Source organism: Haemaphysalis longicornis, unplaced genomic scaffold (genome assembly GCF_048455015.1).
Source record: "Haemaphysalis longicornis isolate Haplotype H1 unplaced genomic scaffold, Haemaphysalis longicornis Haplotype H1 scaffold_8, whole genome shotgun sequence".
NCBI classification, from domain to species: Eukaryota; Metazoa; Arthropoda; class Arachnida; order Ixodida; family Ixodidae; genus Haemaphysalis; species Haemaphysalis longicornis.
The window spans coordinates 155692929-155705496 of NW_027526445.1; the positions used below are offsets into that span (position 1 = coordinate 155692929).

General features: G+C 46.9%; 1 long non-coding RNA gene across 1 annotated transcript; it reads right to left on the reverse strand.

The window, feature by feature from the left end:
- Positions 1 to 2265: 2265 nt before the first annotated feature.
- Positions 2266 to 12276, reverse strand: LOC144148965 (uncharacterized). Its single transcript, XR_013318126.1, has 3 exons — positions 12144 to 12276; positions 9602 to 9704; positions 2266 to 2896 (listed from the first exon to the last, which is right to left on the reverse strand). It is a non-coding gene; the product is annotated as an uncharacterized LOC144148965 (long non-coding RNA).
- Positions 12277 to 12568: the final 292 nt, after the last annotated feature.

Below are 12568 nucleotides of genomic sequence, written 5' to 3' on the forward strand. Positions count from 1 at the left end.
ATGACGCAACGTGGCGCTGCTATGACGCAAGACAATCCAACACAATCCACTTTAATCCAATCCAATTCAAATCCAATCCAATCCAAGCCAAGCCATGCCAACCCAATCGAATCCAATCCAATGCCCCTCGCGAGAGAGTGTTCGCTATCGGAGAGGAGAGGGGGTGAGCGGCGGAGAGCGCAGCTCGCGCGGCGAGGAGAATGGGGGATGGGTGTGGACGGACAACAACAACGCCGTATGTAGGGACAAGGCGAGTGAATGAGATGCAGTCGCATCTAAAATTGTTAATGCTCTCATAATTTTAAGAGTAGCATACTCAGCCACATTCTTATGTTTAACAGCCAGTAACATCAAAACAATCAACGCAGCACTTAGAAAGGCAATCGAAATGGCGCTAGGATTACCCTAATGGACGTCGACACAGAAATTAAATGAACTCTGAATGAGCAATACAGACAGACAGACAGACAATGAACTTTATTGAATGTCCTGAGGAGCAATACAGTTGAAGAAATATTCGAGGCACATAGAATCGGCCAGTTTGAAAGGCTAAAAACCCGCCACATGGGCAGAGAAACCCTCAAACGAATGGGCTACCGAATACATGACACCATGCACACGAGATTCTTGATTGCACATCCAGGGCCCTGAAAGTAGCACCCATACCTAAAGACATGAACCATACACTCCACCACAGCAGAAGGTAGACAGATGCCGTAATATCGAACGAATATACGGGAATTCACCATTGTTACGATCGGCGTATTGGCATTGCGACGACCGCCTGCAATATTATCCGGTTCAATCACCCAACTCTCCCGTCGTCTGGTTTTCGCCGGTACCGGAAAAGGCGCTACCGTATTTTCAGGATTCTAACGCGCACCCTCTTTTGCTAAAAGGTTTGTGTGCGCGTTACAATCGGGCTCAAAACCGAAATAGGCTTTAAAGCGGCCAGCAGCATTTCCATGCGCAACGGACACGAAGTACCCGCAAAATCCAACTCAATCCAATAAAAACAATCCGTCAACACCACATGAGTGAATTTCGGCGCACTGATTCCTCAATGGCATGCCGCATACCCTGGTCAGCTGTTGCACATTTTTTAAGTGCGAATGCACTTCTTAAGCGAGCCTGAATCGTCCACCGCCGTTGTCCGCATAGCAACAGCTGCGGGTGCGCGCGCTCCTCGTCTTCCTCCTCGTCTTCCCTAGCAACGGGGGGAGATGGGCGCGCGCTACTCTCCTCCTCCTCTCTCTGCTCAGTGACTGCGGGTGTTGGGCGCCTCCTCTCCACTTCGGGCGGGAGAGCTCTCGCTCGCGTAGCGGGCGCTCCGCATTCCGACGCGTGAGGGCGCTCGTGTAGCCCTCGCCGTAGCGTATTCCGGTTTCGGCGATGCATCACCCACGAAAGGGAGAAAAGGAGGAGTGCGAGAGGGAAAGGCGAATGGTTGCGGGGCTGTTCTGCCGGCGCGCACACTCCCCGCTCTGGGCGCGGCGGCCGGCCGGCAGTGAATACCGAAGCGTGCACCCTTTTCGCTTGCGAAAACCGGCAAGTGTTTCAATTGCGCATTGGATTTCGCCTTCTGGGACGGCTGCGCTGTGATTCAACCACACTCCTAGATCTGGATATTTTAACGAAGTTGAAAGTGCTTCAACTGTGCCTGTGTTGGATTTCGCGTCCCCTTGTGATACCCACCGCTGTGCATTTCGAAGTGCTTCAACCGGGTCGTTTGATTAAGTTTTACGCTGCAACAGTGTTCTAGGTAATATTACCTAAATACTTTGTCATCCGTGCTGTTTTGCAATCGCAGTGTAGCGTTCGAAAATTGTCGCGTGAACGGTTGCTACGCAAGCGTGCATCCACAGTTCACCCTGTGATCGGCCGCCGCTGTGAAAGTCAACCTTTATTATGAATGAATTCCTGGAGTGTGACAAATAGAAATTTAGCCTAATGCCCCATAAAGTTGGGCCTAAGTCACGCTGGGAATACGCGATAAGTATAATCACTTGTAGCCCACCTTGAACATGTTGGTACTCAGATTTTCTGACGATTGCTTTCAACCTTGTCACGATGGTTTCACTTTGTGCCCTGCTGCTTTTTATGCGATCGCACAAACAACCGGGTTGCTTGTTTTGTTTTTTTCTTTATCGTATCTAGCGCTCCGCCCAGACGAAACGGCAGTTGGCACTAAAGTTTTGCCCAGGCAGAATTAGAACTGTCAAATACTCCTGCTCTGAACTTCGCCTTAGATTTAGACACGCAGGACTACCTTTGCACCGCCTCCTCTTCGCGATCGTGTGTTCACGGGTCTTTTTCTTTTTTGCTTGCAAGCCCCAATGGTGCTAGCACCCACATTTATTTGCGAGTTGGATTATGAAGCCTCCACTGATGACTTACGTTTGCCCACACACACTGACCAAAACAAGCTACAAGGGGCTTTGGTATCCAGTATTCTTACGCTGGAGCATGCTTCAAGGCATGTGATCACAAAAGCACTTAAGTTAAAGCAAATACAGGTTCTCAAATTGACTGAAAAACTGAAACATAACATTAAGACTTATAAATCTTTACCTAGTATGTGTGCTAGTTCTGCATCAATTGCTAAAAAAAAAAAAAACCCGCAACACATGCTAATGAACTGATCATGAAAAAGTGACGTAGTGAATAGTAAATCTGTCTGCTGAAAACAATTTTTTAATAAAACTACAGATTTGAATATAGATTACATGTTGCAATGTATGGGCATATGAAACAGCAGAAACCAAGTCCCAAAGCTCGAAAATTCTTTATTAGATGCTTTATAACCTCAAATATGCATACAACATTTTACGTGCCCATCACGGTTTAGGCCAGGAACGTCTTGGCTCAAAACTTTCCACAATTTCTCAGTCAGCACCTGCAACACCAAAAGAAACAAATAAACGCTTCCTTTTACAACCACACCGCAAACGTCAAGTGAATCTAAATTCACAATTGATGGTGAATTTTGTCCCATATATGGCTACATTAATATGTACACAAAAGTTAGTTTAGCCTGCTTTTGAACTATTCTAACTGCTTATTCTGATTTTTTTTTCTACGTGACACCAGAGATCCTTTGCTGATGCAGTCTTGTGTCTAAAACCTGCTTTAGTCCCTTCACACCAAATGGTATTTTTGACTTTTTTGAGAATTTGTACACGGCCAAATAATGGCTTACACTAGTAGGATTAAAGTTCTGAGCTAGACTGCTTTGATCTCTGATCTCGTTAACAAACTGCACTGCCTTTCCCAATAGCTAAGTAGGTGCTTACAGTGTATCTGACAGAACAGCTGCCACGCAATGGCCATACAGGACAACTGGGTCGGTTTATCAGTAAGGAATTAAATGAGGTGGCACTAGGCTGAGCCCAACTCATCGCATCACTGCTGCAAAAACAAAGTGGAAAAAGATTCTATTTCGGGGGTTGTAGTTGCCGAGGCCGCTCTTGGGCTACGAAGCGTGACACAGTGCTAGGTTCGATTCACGTTAATCCTGACATTTGGGTATCTTAACTCGCACTGAAATCTCCACACACGAGCGTTTTCGATTCTTTTCTTTTTGCCTTCACTAAAAGGACAAGAAAAAAGTCCTTGGGCTCAGCTGCACAATGCTTTAGGAACTGCGGCTGCTGCTCAGGCACAAGTTGGAGCCATTACTTGACTAGGCACAAATCCTCAAGAGTTGAAAACTGATTTCAGCGCAAAGCGGCAAAACAGCACTTTATTAAAAACAAGAGAAGTGGGAAAGACCTTATAACAACACGCGTTAAAGAACGACCTCTTTGAATAAACACAGTGTCACTTTGTAAATCGTCAATGCCTGGATAGCATATCCTTCATGCACAAGTATACTTAGTTGCTCCTTTAGACCGACAACGATGGCCAGAAGAAGTCAGGCTGCTGCCTTGCACGCCTTGTACTTGCTGTGTCGCCTTAATATTACCATAAGTTAGGAGCCAAGTATCTTAAATACCCATCTGTTTGATGCTTTGAACGTGCCAAGTAGGTGTTGTCGTGCAGTAATCCTCATTGGACGACGAGAACGAATGTAAATTAAATGACTCGCGAGCGAAAAATGACGTTACCAGAGTTGATCAGTTCACGACTCTTGCACCGCTTTACCATTGAGCCAATGCTGTGGACTTGTTTGTAAACAACCTGTAATTTCTCTGCGCCACGTAACATCATTGATAGTGGTTGCGGACTGAAGTAGCGTAGAAAACCGGGCTAGTTGGTGCAGATTCATCTTCGCAGCGCACAAATAACGGGACAAAAAGGAGGATAACACTGGACAACCACTGAACCAAAACCGAATTTTTATTGAAGAGACAAATATAAAGCCATCGAAGCTATAAAACAAAGATAAAAACATGACACATGAACCCACTATAAGCAACTGTACAGACAAACGCTCTCAAGTACTGCTCTCTTCAAGATACGCCAATTCTGCATCTAAAAGTGCTAAAGACGAGCGCTAACACACGAGTCAGACATTTTTCGAATTTTATGTGCTTCCACTATACTTCCCTCACCTTTTGTTCATCGTGCGAGAACAGTACCGTTGTATCATGAAGGAAAAGCGTACAACCACAATCTTTGAAATGGGTGGGAAGACGGCCAGAAGGCACTCAGTGAACTGGCCAACATCAAAGCGACCACAATTGAAGGGAATGCAATAAACCACGTTTAATCTATAAGGTACAACCTGTTTCTCATGTTTCACACCACAGCTGTTTGCTCGGCCCTTATTACTAATTCTCTTTTCGATGGCGGGACAGCTGCAGTTTAACTTAATTTTGGCTGAAAACACCACATTGATGTTATATCTGCTCCCCACTTCTTTCAAGCGGTGAGATACATCGTGCAGGTACGAGATTACAACTATCTTTTCCTTCACAACATCACAAGCAGGAGACAAGTTTTCTTCACCAAATCCAACAACTGAAGACAGGCCGACCCAATGACTTCGTCAACGTAGCCAGCATTTTTGGGTCCAACTAACTGTTCACCAAAGCTAGACTCAATTGGGTGAAAACAAGACTGAAAACAAAACAAGATGGCTAACCTGAGGCAGTTGACAACAATCCCATATTACAATCCTAGAACGTGCTGATGAAGAGTTCAGTAAAGGCTTCTTCGATCGTGGGCTATAGAGCCAACATACATGATTCTGCTCGAATTTTAACAACAGGTCCAAAAACTGGATTGTTCTTTGGTTTAGCGCCTTGGACATAAAGGTCAGCCTAAATGTGTGCCGTTTGAATGCTTTTAAAATGTCCACCATTTTTCTTGTAGGGTCATAGTTTCCACAAAGTACTAGGTAATCGTCAACATACCCGAAAGTTTTAATTGCCAAACCCTCCGAGTCACGTTCCAATACACGGTCAACATGAGCCAAGAAATGTCACTAACAAGGTGAGGAAGTTTAGACCGTCTACAGATTCCAGATCTCTGCACATAGACACTGTCACACCATCCTACAATAGTTGATGCTAAGTAGAAACGCAGAAGCTCCAAAAAGTATTCCACGGAAATCCTGTAACTTTGCATAAACTTAACCTCGCCGTTGTAGACGGTGATAAATTCTTTCACAGAGACCAAAACTTGTTCATGTGGAAGGGAGTAGAAAAGGTTTTCAGCGTCAATGCTGAAAGCAGAGCACCAGCCTGGATTACTGCGCGCACAGTAACCTCATTTGCGCGCTGTGAAGATGAAGAGGCTTGCGCAGCGTGCCCTATCCTGGTCCTCTTGCATTGCAACATCTGCTACCTCAAACACAGAGCTGCGCAGTGGACGCCAGGTCGGCACAGAAATTTTGGCACTCGATGGAGCCCTCTGGCCGACTATGCCACTTATGGTCGTCTCCCATCCCTGCGACCGCAGCACCTTCTGCGGCACTGACGTTGATGACTGGATAAGCACCTACGAGAGTGCGAGCGCTCATAACCGATGGGATGCAACCTTGAGGCTGGCCAACGTAATATTTTACCTCAAGGGCCTAGCCAGACTATTGTTGGTTTGAGACACACGAAGCAGACCTGACAAGCTGGGAAACCTGCAAATTGACATTACGTGAGCTGTTCGGAAAGCTTGTTGGCCACCAACTAGCCGCGAAGAAACTTTCTTCCAATGCCAAAACCTCGATGGAGTCATCCGTCGCCTATATTCAGGATGGTGTTGCTCTGTGTCACAAGATAGATGCCGACACTTCAGAAACTGGCAAAGTAGGCCATGTGCAGAAAGGAATTGCTGATGGCGCTTTCAACCTGCTTGTTTATAAGGACTGCACCACCACAGACGGCATCATTACAGAGTGCAGACCGTTTAAACATCTCGAAAAGGGCCTCGCAGCCTCTGGAAAATGTTTCTTTGGTTATCAACGTAACTAGTTGATGCATTTCTTTTTGTTATTCCCCCCACTGTAATGCCAACAGGCGCTGTGGGTACCAAATAAAGCAAGAAAGAAACAAGCGAAAGCTCACTGTATTGCCCCACAGTTCACTCGACGGCCTAACACGGGTCCCACATCCAATTACAAGTATACAACTCCACTGGAATGTGCCCTTCTTTGTTCGACGACTTAATGAAAATAGTACGCCGTGAGCTGGAGGCTACGGCTACGGCTGCCCTACTAGCCCCGACCCGTGAATGAACGTCACCTTCCATCTCCCTAATCCATGCGATATACAGCAAGAGCTCGCAAGCCACACCATTCCACGCATTTGCTCTGTAGCTCACCCGAAAAACGCTTTCACTGTTCCTCGTGTCTTAACTGGTCCCCACCAATATGCCCCACGCCATTTTCAGACACAAAATTCCGAAGAGTGGAGTACTCCTGAAAACAAGCCAATATGCTTCCACTGGGCATGTGGCCCGCTACAGCTTTTGACATTGCCACGCTAAGCCTTCGCCTCACCACAAGACTAATCAATGCAGCTCAAGGAGGTAATACTGCATCTGTGACCTGGACGACAGATCCTCTATTAACCAAGGAGTCTAAGCCCAATTTACTAGACGTTACTGTTGATGGTGTTGCAGCCCAGGCTCTCACTGACACAAATGCTCACATCTCTGTCATCAGCTTAACCCTCCGCTGGCATCTCCGCAAAGTTCTGACGCCACCCATGCAAACATTTGTTCAAGTTCTTCTCTCTTTTCGGGACTTCTCTCTTTTGAATTTCCTTCTGCCAAAAATGCTCAAAAGCACCGTTCTCGTTCCACAGATTATGTCCATTTGCTGTCAAATGCTGTAACATACATGCCCCTGCGATCAAGCCCACCCGTTTCTCACAGATTGTTCGACAAGCCGAGCGGAAGCTACTACGAGCACGTATCCTTGAGTGCCGCCAGAAGCTACGAGCTTTGGAGAAGCAAACCTTCTTTGCACGCCGGCAACTTGAGTATCTTATTCCTGAGGACTTCCCAGATGTGCAGCTGCACGCAAACTTCACCGCTAGCATGGGAGAAGGCCGTCATAGAACGTCGCAAGAGAGGAAACTGCAAGCACTCCGGCCGGACGTGCACAATGCACCCAAGAGGTCATCAACCTATCTCCGTACACACCGAACGAAGAGGAGGCTAAGGTTTTGTCCCGTGGTGTGAATTTTAACACGGAAGCACCCCCGGAGCCAGGAAAGGTGATTTGTGCGGTCGAACGCGCGGTCGGCCAGCTTCCCTCTGAAGTACGGCAAGAAGCACGCACCCGTGCTATTGGTGCGCTCTCTGGTTTGCGAAGACATTGTGCAAGACTGCATTTATCGGTAGCGGAGAGGCAAGCCATCAGGAGCCTGCGGAATAACAGCAGTATTGCAATCCTTCCTGCTGACAAAGGCAATGCCACGGTCTTGCTAGATAGCAGTGACTACCACAAGAAGATGTTGGCCCTTCTCGAAGACCAGCAGACATACGCTCCTCTAGCCCGTGACCCAACTAGCAGGTTACAGTCCAAGCTTCAAGAACTGCTAACCAGGCTTTTCAAGCTAGTCCCTCCGCACCACAAGGGCCTCTACTCGAGGCCGTCGACTTCTCGAGGTCACCGCTCTACCGACTATCGGGCTACCTTCACCAAGTGTTGAGCCCTCTAGCCGGTAAGACGCCCACGCACGTCGCAAACTCGTCCTCTTTTGTTTCGAAGCTGAAGGACGTAACTATAACTGAAGACGACGTCATGGTTTCGTTCGACGTCAAGTCTCTTTTCACTAGTGTCCCAGTGGATCTGGCAGTAGCCACGTGCGAAGAAGCACTAAACGCGGACATTAGTCTTCCCGATCGCACTCCCTTTGACGTCCCCGAGCTCTGTGAGTTGCTTATGTTTTGTCTGAGCAACACCTATTTTTCTTACGGGGGAAGCCTCTATCAGCAGACCCATGGCACGGCAATGGGTGCATCAATATCAGTTACTACGGCCAATCTAGTTATGGAGGCTTTAGAGGGGAAGGTAGTGGCAACCTTCACACCGGCACCGAGGTTTTTTTGCCGCTATGTCGACGACTGTTTTTGTATTTTAAAAAAGCAAGATGTCCCATGTCTTCTGGACAGCCTCAACGCCCAGAATGTGCATATACAGTTCACTGTGGAGTTCGAGCAAGGCAACATGTTTCCCTTTTTTGGATGTTCTTGTTCGCCGCGATGCGGGCACTCTCTCCTTCTCAGTGTACAGGAAGTCCACACACACGGGTCGTTACCCCAGTTTTGAATCTTGCCACCCTCTCGGCCACAAGACATCCGTTGTGTCGTCCTTGATGAAGCGCGCCGTACGCATCTGCTCAGATGACAGTGCACTGAAACGTGAATTAGGAACGATTCGCCGCGAACTAATCGCCAATGGCTATCCTAAGCGACTTATTTGCCGAACCAAGAATAAGGTACTACAGCCAAGAATGGCCAACAACAGGACATTACGAGCACGCGCAGCCATCCCCTACGTCCCAGGAATAAGCGAAGCATTGTCGCACGTCTTTTCAAAATACGACATGCGCATTGCCCATGTACCGACCAGCGAGCTCCGCGACGACTGAAAGAGCACCAACGTGATGTAAGAAATCATAATCACATGACAAATGCCATTGCCATTGCGGAGCACGCGCACAAACATTCCCACAAGATTGGCTGGGAGAACACCGCAATTTTAGCTAAGGAAAAGAACACATCATCTTGGCGTCTGCTAGAGTCACTTCTTATCCAATCAACGCCAGCCGCAATGAACCGGACGGATGGGACTTTGCCTCCCGTCTACGCATGCTCTCTACGTCATGTGCTGCCTATATAATTGACGACGACGGCTTGTCTTACGTTGTGAACAAGGGACTCGTATGTAGTTCCGAAACGTCAATATATTTTTATTCTTGGTCAGTGTTCGCTTTTCTTTTGCAAGTTATTATATGGTCTTCCCTATTACAGACGCGCTGCTTCTGTGAAACGTCACTCTGCCACACATCATCATTACTGTGGTAGAGAACCAAACCTGCCTTCCCTTTCAGTTTTTCAACTTCAGTTTCACACCTCAAGTCCTTCCCAAGGGGATTTCGCTTGCAATGCTGTGCCCTTTCTGCCATGAATGCTAGCACTCCTGCAGATTTACCTCCTGCAGTGCAGGCGTCCCATCAAGCACCATCAATCAAGGCAGTGGCTGCTTCAGACCTCCCACCGGATCATACCGCCGATCTCCCTCGTCTTCTGGATTCCTGCAAGGACATCTTTGACTTAGACAACCATCCACCAACCCAAACTTCTGCAGTCACCCATCATATCAACACCAACGATGCTTCACTAGTGTACAGGTGGCCCTATTGCGTATCACTTGCTGAACGACTTGTCATCCAAAAGGTAAAAAAAAATGCTCAGTAAGGATACAGTCGAACCATCTTCCAATCTGTGGGTGTCTCCAGTCGTGTTGGTCAGAGAAAAAGATGGGACGTAGTGCTTCTAGATGGATTATGCAAACTTAACTATTATGAAGGAAGGCCTTATACAGTGGGATCTCATTGATACAATTCTGCATAATACGTTTTTCTTTTCATTCCAAGCAAAAATCCCTTAGAAATAATGCATTTTCGTGCATTTGATACGATCACATTTTTGCTAAAAATTGGATGGCACGACAACGAAAGTGAACCTTGACCATTTTTAGAAACCTTACATTTATTCTTCGGTATACTAGCTCAAACCTCATGTCAACAACCCATGACCTGCATGGCAGCGCCGGTTCTGCGACAAAAACACTGCTGCCGGGCGTGGGCGCTCTGTTCAATGAGGATGATATGTGAGGCGAGGCACTGTGCCATCTAGTGAAACATATCATAATCACAGAGTTTCTCAGTTTGATCATAATTGAGGAAGAAGGTTCCAATGCTCTTGGCAGGCGGCGACTTCCCTCCCCAACTTCTCGCCATGCTCTGTGCTTCCCGCTCCGTTCTTTGTTCTCTTTCTGCGCTGTTCCTGTGTTTGGTGGTGTTGCTTATGAGGCTATTTTTGTTCTTGTTCTATTTGACTAGTCTTGTTCTCCTTAGGCTGCCTTGTTGCTGTGCGGGGTGTGCTGCCAGGCTTGTGGCAATGTCGAGGAAACGGAAGGCACTCAGTATAAAAAGAAAAAGTGGAAATTGTACAGAAATTGGAAGAAAACCCGAAGAGGATATGCGTGGATTTGGCACACAAGCTTGGTTTGCCAGTGTCAAAGCTCAACACTATTGCCGGTCAGCAAGAGGAACTTCAAAAGAATCTGCAAGTTTCCGGCCCTGATGCGAAACAAGCACAAGGTGCGAAGCACGACCAAATGGAAGACATCCTGCTCACATGGTGGGAGGAAGTTGGAGCGGCAGGATGAACGCCGATAGGTCAGTACTACGCGAAAAAGTTGACAACACTGCGCTCTCCTTGGGCATTGAGGACTCCAAAGCGTCTGGTGGCTGGCTTCACCAATTCAAGGCACAACGTGAAGTGTCATACAGAACAGCATCCGCCCAAGTGAAAAATACCAGCAGCTTTTTTTTTATTTTTACATTTCCGCAGAATTTTCTCCCAGACTTCGAAAAGAAAGTGCAGCACAAATTTACCAGCTACTCCACTGTTGCTCAATAAAACTGAGTTGCTGACGGAGAATGCAGATTTTTCTCCTTTTTTTAACAAACTCTTCGGATAATACGATTTTCACATAATGCTTTTTATTTCCCGGTTCCCCTGAAAAACGTATCAACGAGATTTCACTGTACATGATACATAGACAAGACGTGGCTGGCAACTTGTGAAGGGAGGCAACTTCGTGCAACCAAAGCCTGATTAGTCATGCTAATTCCTCCTATATTTCAATATGGTCTAACACCAGCTACCCCACTTCGGCAGAGCCAGTGGGGAACATTTCAACACTACTGTCACTGTGTACTGCAGAACGAACATCCATCCCGCATTTAAAAACCCTGCATACGAAGCTGCATCGCGCAAAGTTGTTCTATGGCCACTGAATGTCCTCGCTGAATGTCAAGGAATAAGCGTCCTCACCGACGCGCTTTGGCGTCGTCTATCAGCGGATTCGTATGTATACAAGCGTTTACAGCAAGAACGGTAAATATATTACTACGCCCTTCAAGCACATGTCTGCAAAATGCGATTACTTCGCCGCGTTCGCAGGATTGAGCCGCACAGTAGAGAACACAGTCGTAGCATAGTAGCAGGAATGAACGCATCGTACGGCTTCTTCCACGTTTCGTCACCCCGTGACTACAGTTTACCTCAACACCATTTATAACGCACGCCCTTAAAGAGCTTACACTCTAAAAAGTGCTACAACCTCTCTGGTAACCTTGAGTAAATGTAAAAGCGTAGCCACCGCGCACATCACGTCGTAGCTAGCGCCGACTTCAATGCAAACGCGGTCGTAGACGCGGCTACGTGAACGTACCACTGACAGCCTCAAGGAAAGTGTATTTGGGGGCTCTAGAACAACGTATTTAAATTTAGCCCATGTTTGCGAATAACAAATGATCCCTTGAGTGCTTTAGTTACATTGTCATTCAGAATGTGCCTAGCCAGTTATGTCCAACATACGGAGAGCGCACGGCGTTTGCAGTACACGGACAGGTATATAATTACCCGTCCCTCTTGACACCAGCCCTTAAAAAATATCTTACCTTTCGTTTATGACGCAAAAAGATGCCGAGGAGAAAGCAGCAGGTTTCGTTATCTACAAGAAATCGATGCTGGCTTGCGCTTTGAAACTCGTACACAACAGGCAAGTGGCTTCGGCTTGACGTGGCTTGACCAGTGTTGCTTTTGCCTTGTGCAAACTTAATTCCACTCTGATTCAACTAAAAAACTCTGTCACACGACCGGCTAAATACAGCCGCTCGTGATCTGTTATTTGTGGAGGTAACAGAGTATAAAAGTTGTGTAACAGAGGATTTTAGTTGATTTAATTTTGCGCAAGGCAAAAGCAACACTGGTCAAGCCACGTCAAGCCGAAGCCACTTGCCTGTTGTGTACGAGTTTCAAAGCGCAAGCCAGCTTCGATTTCTTGTAGATAACGAAACCTGCTGCTTTCTCCTCGGCATCTTTT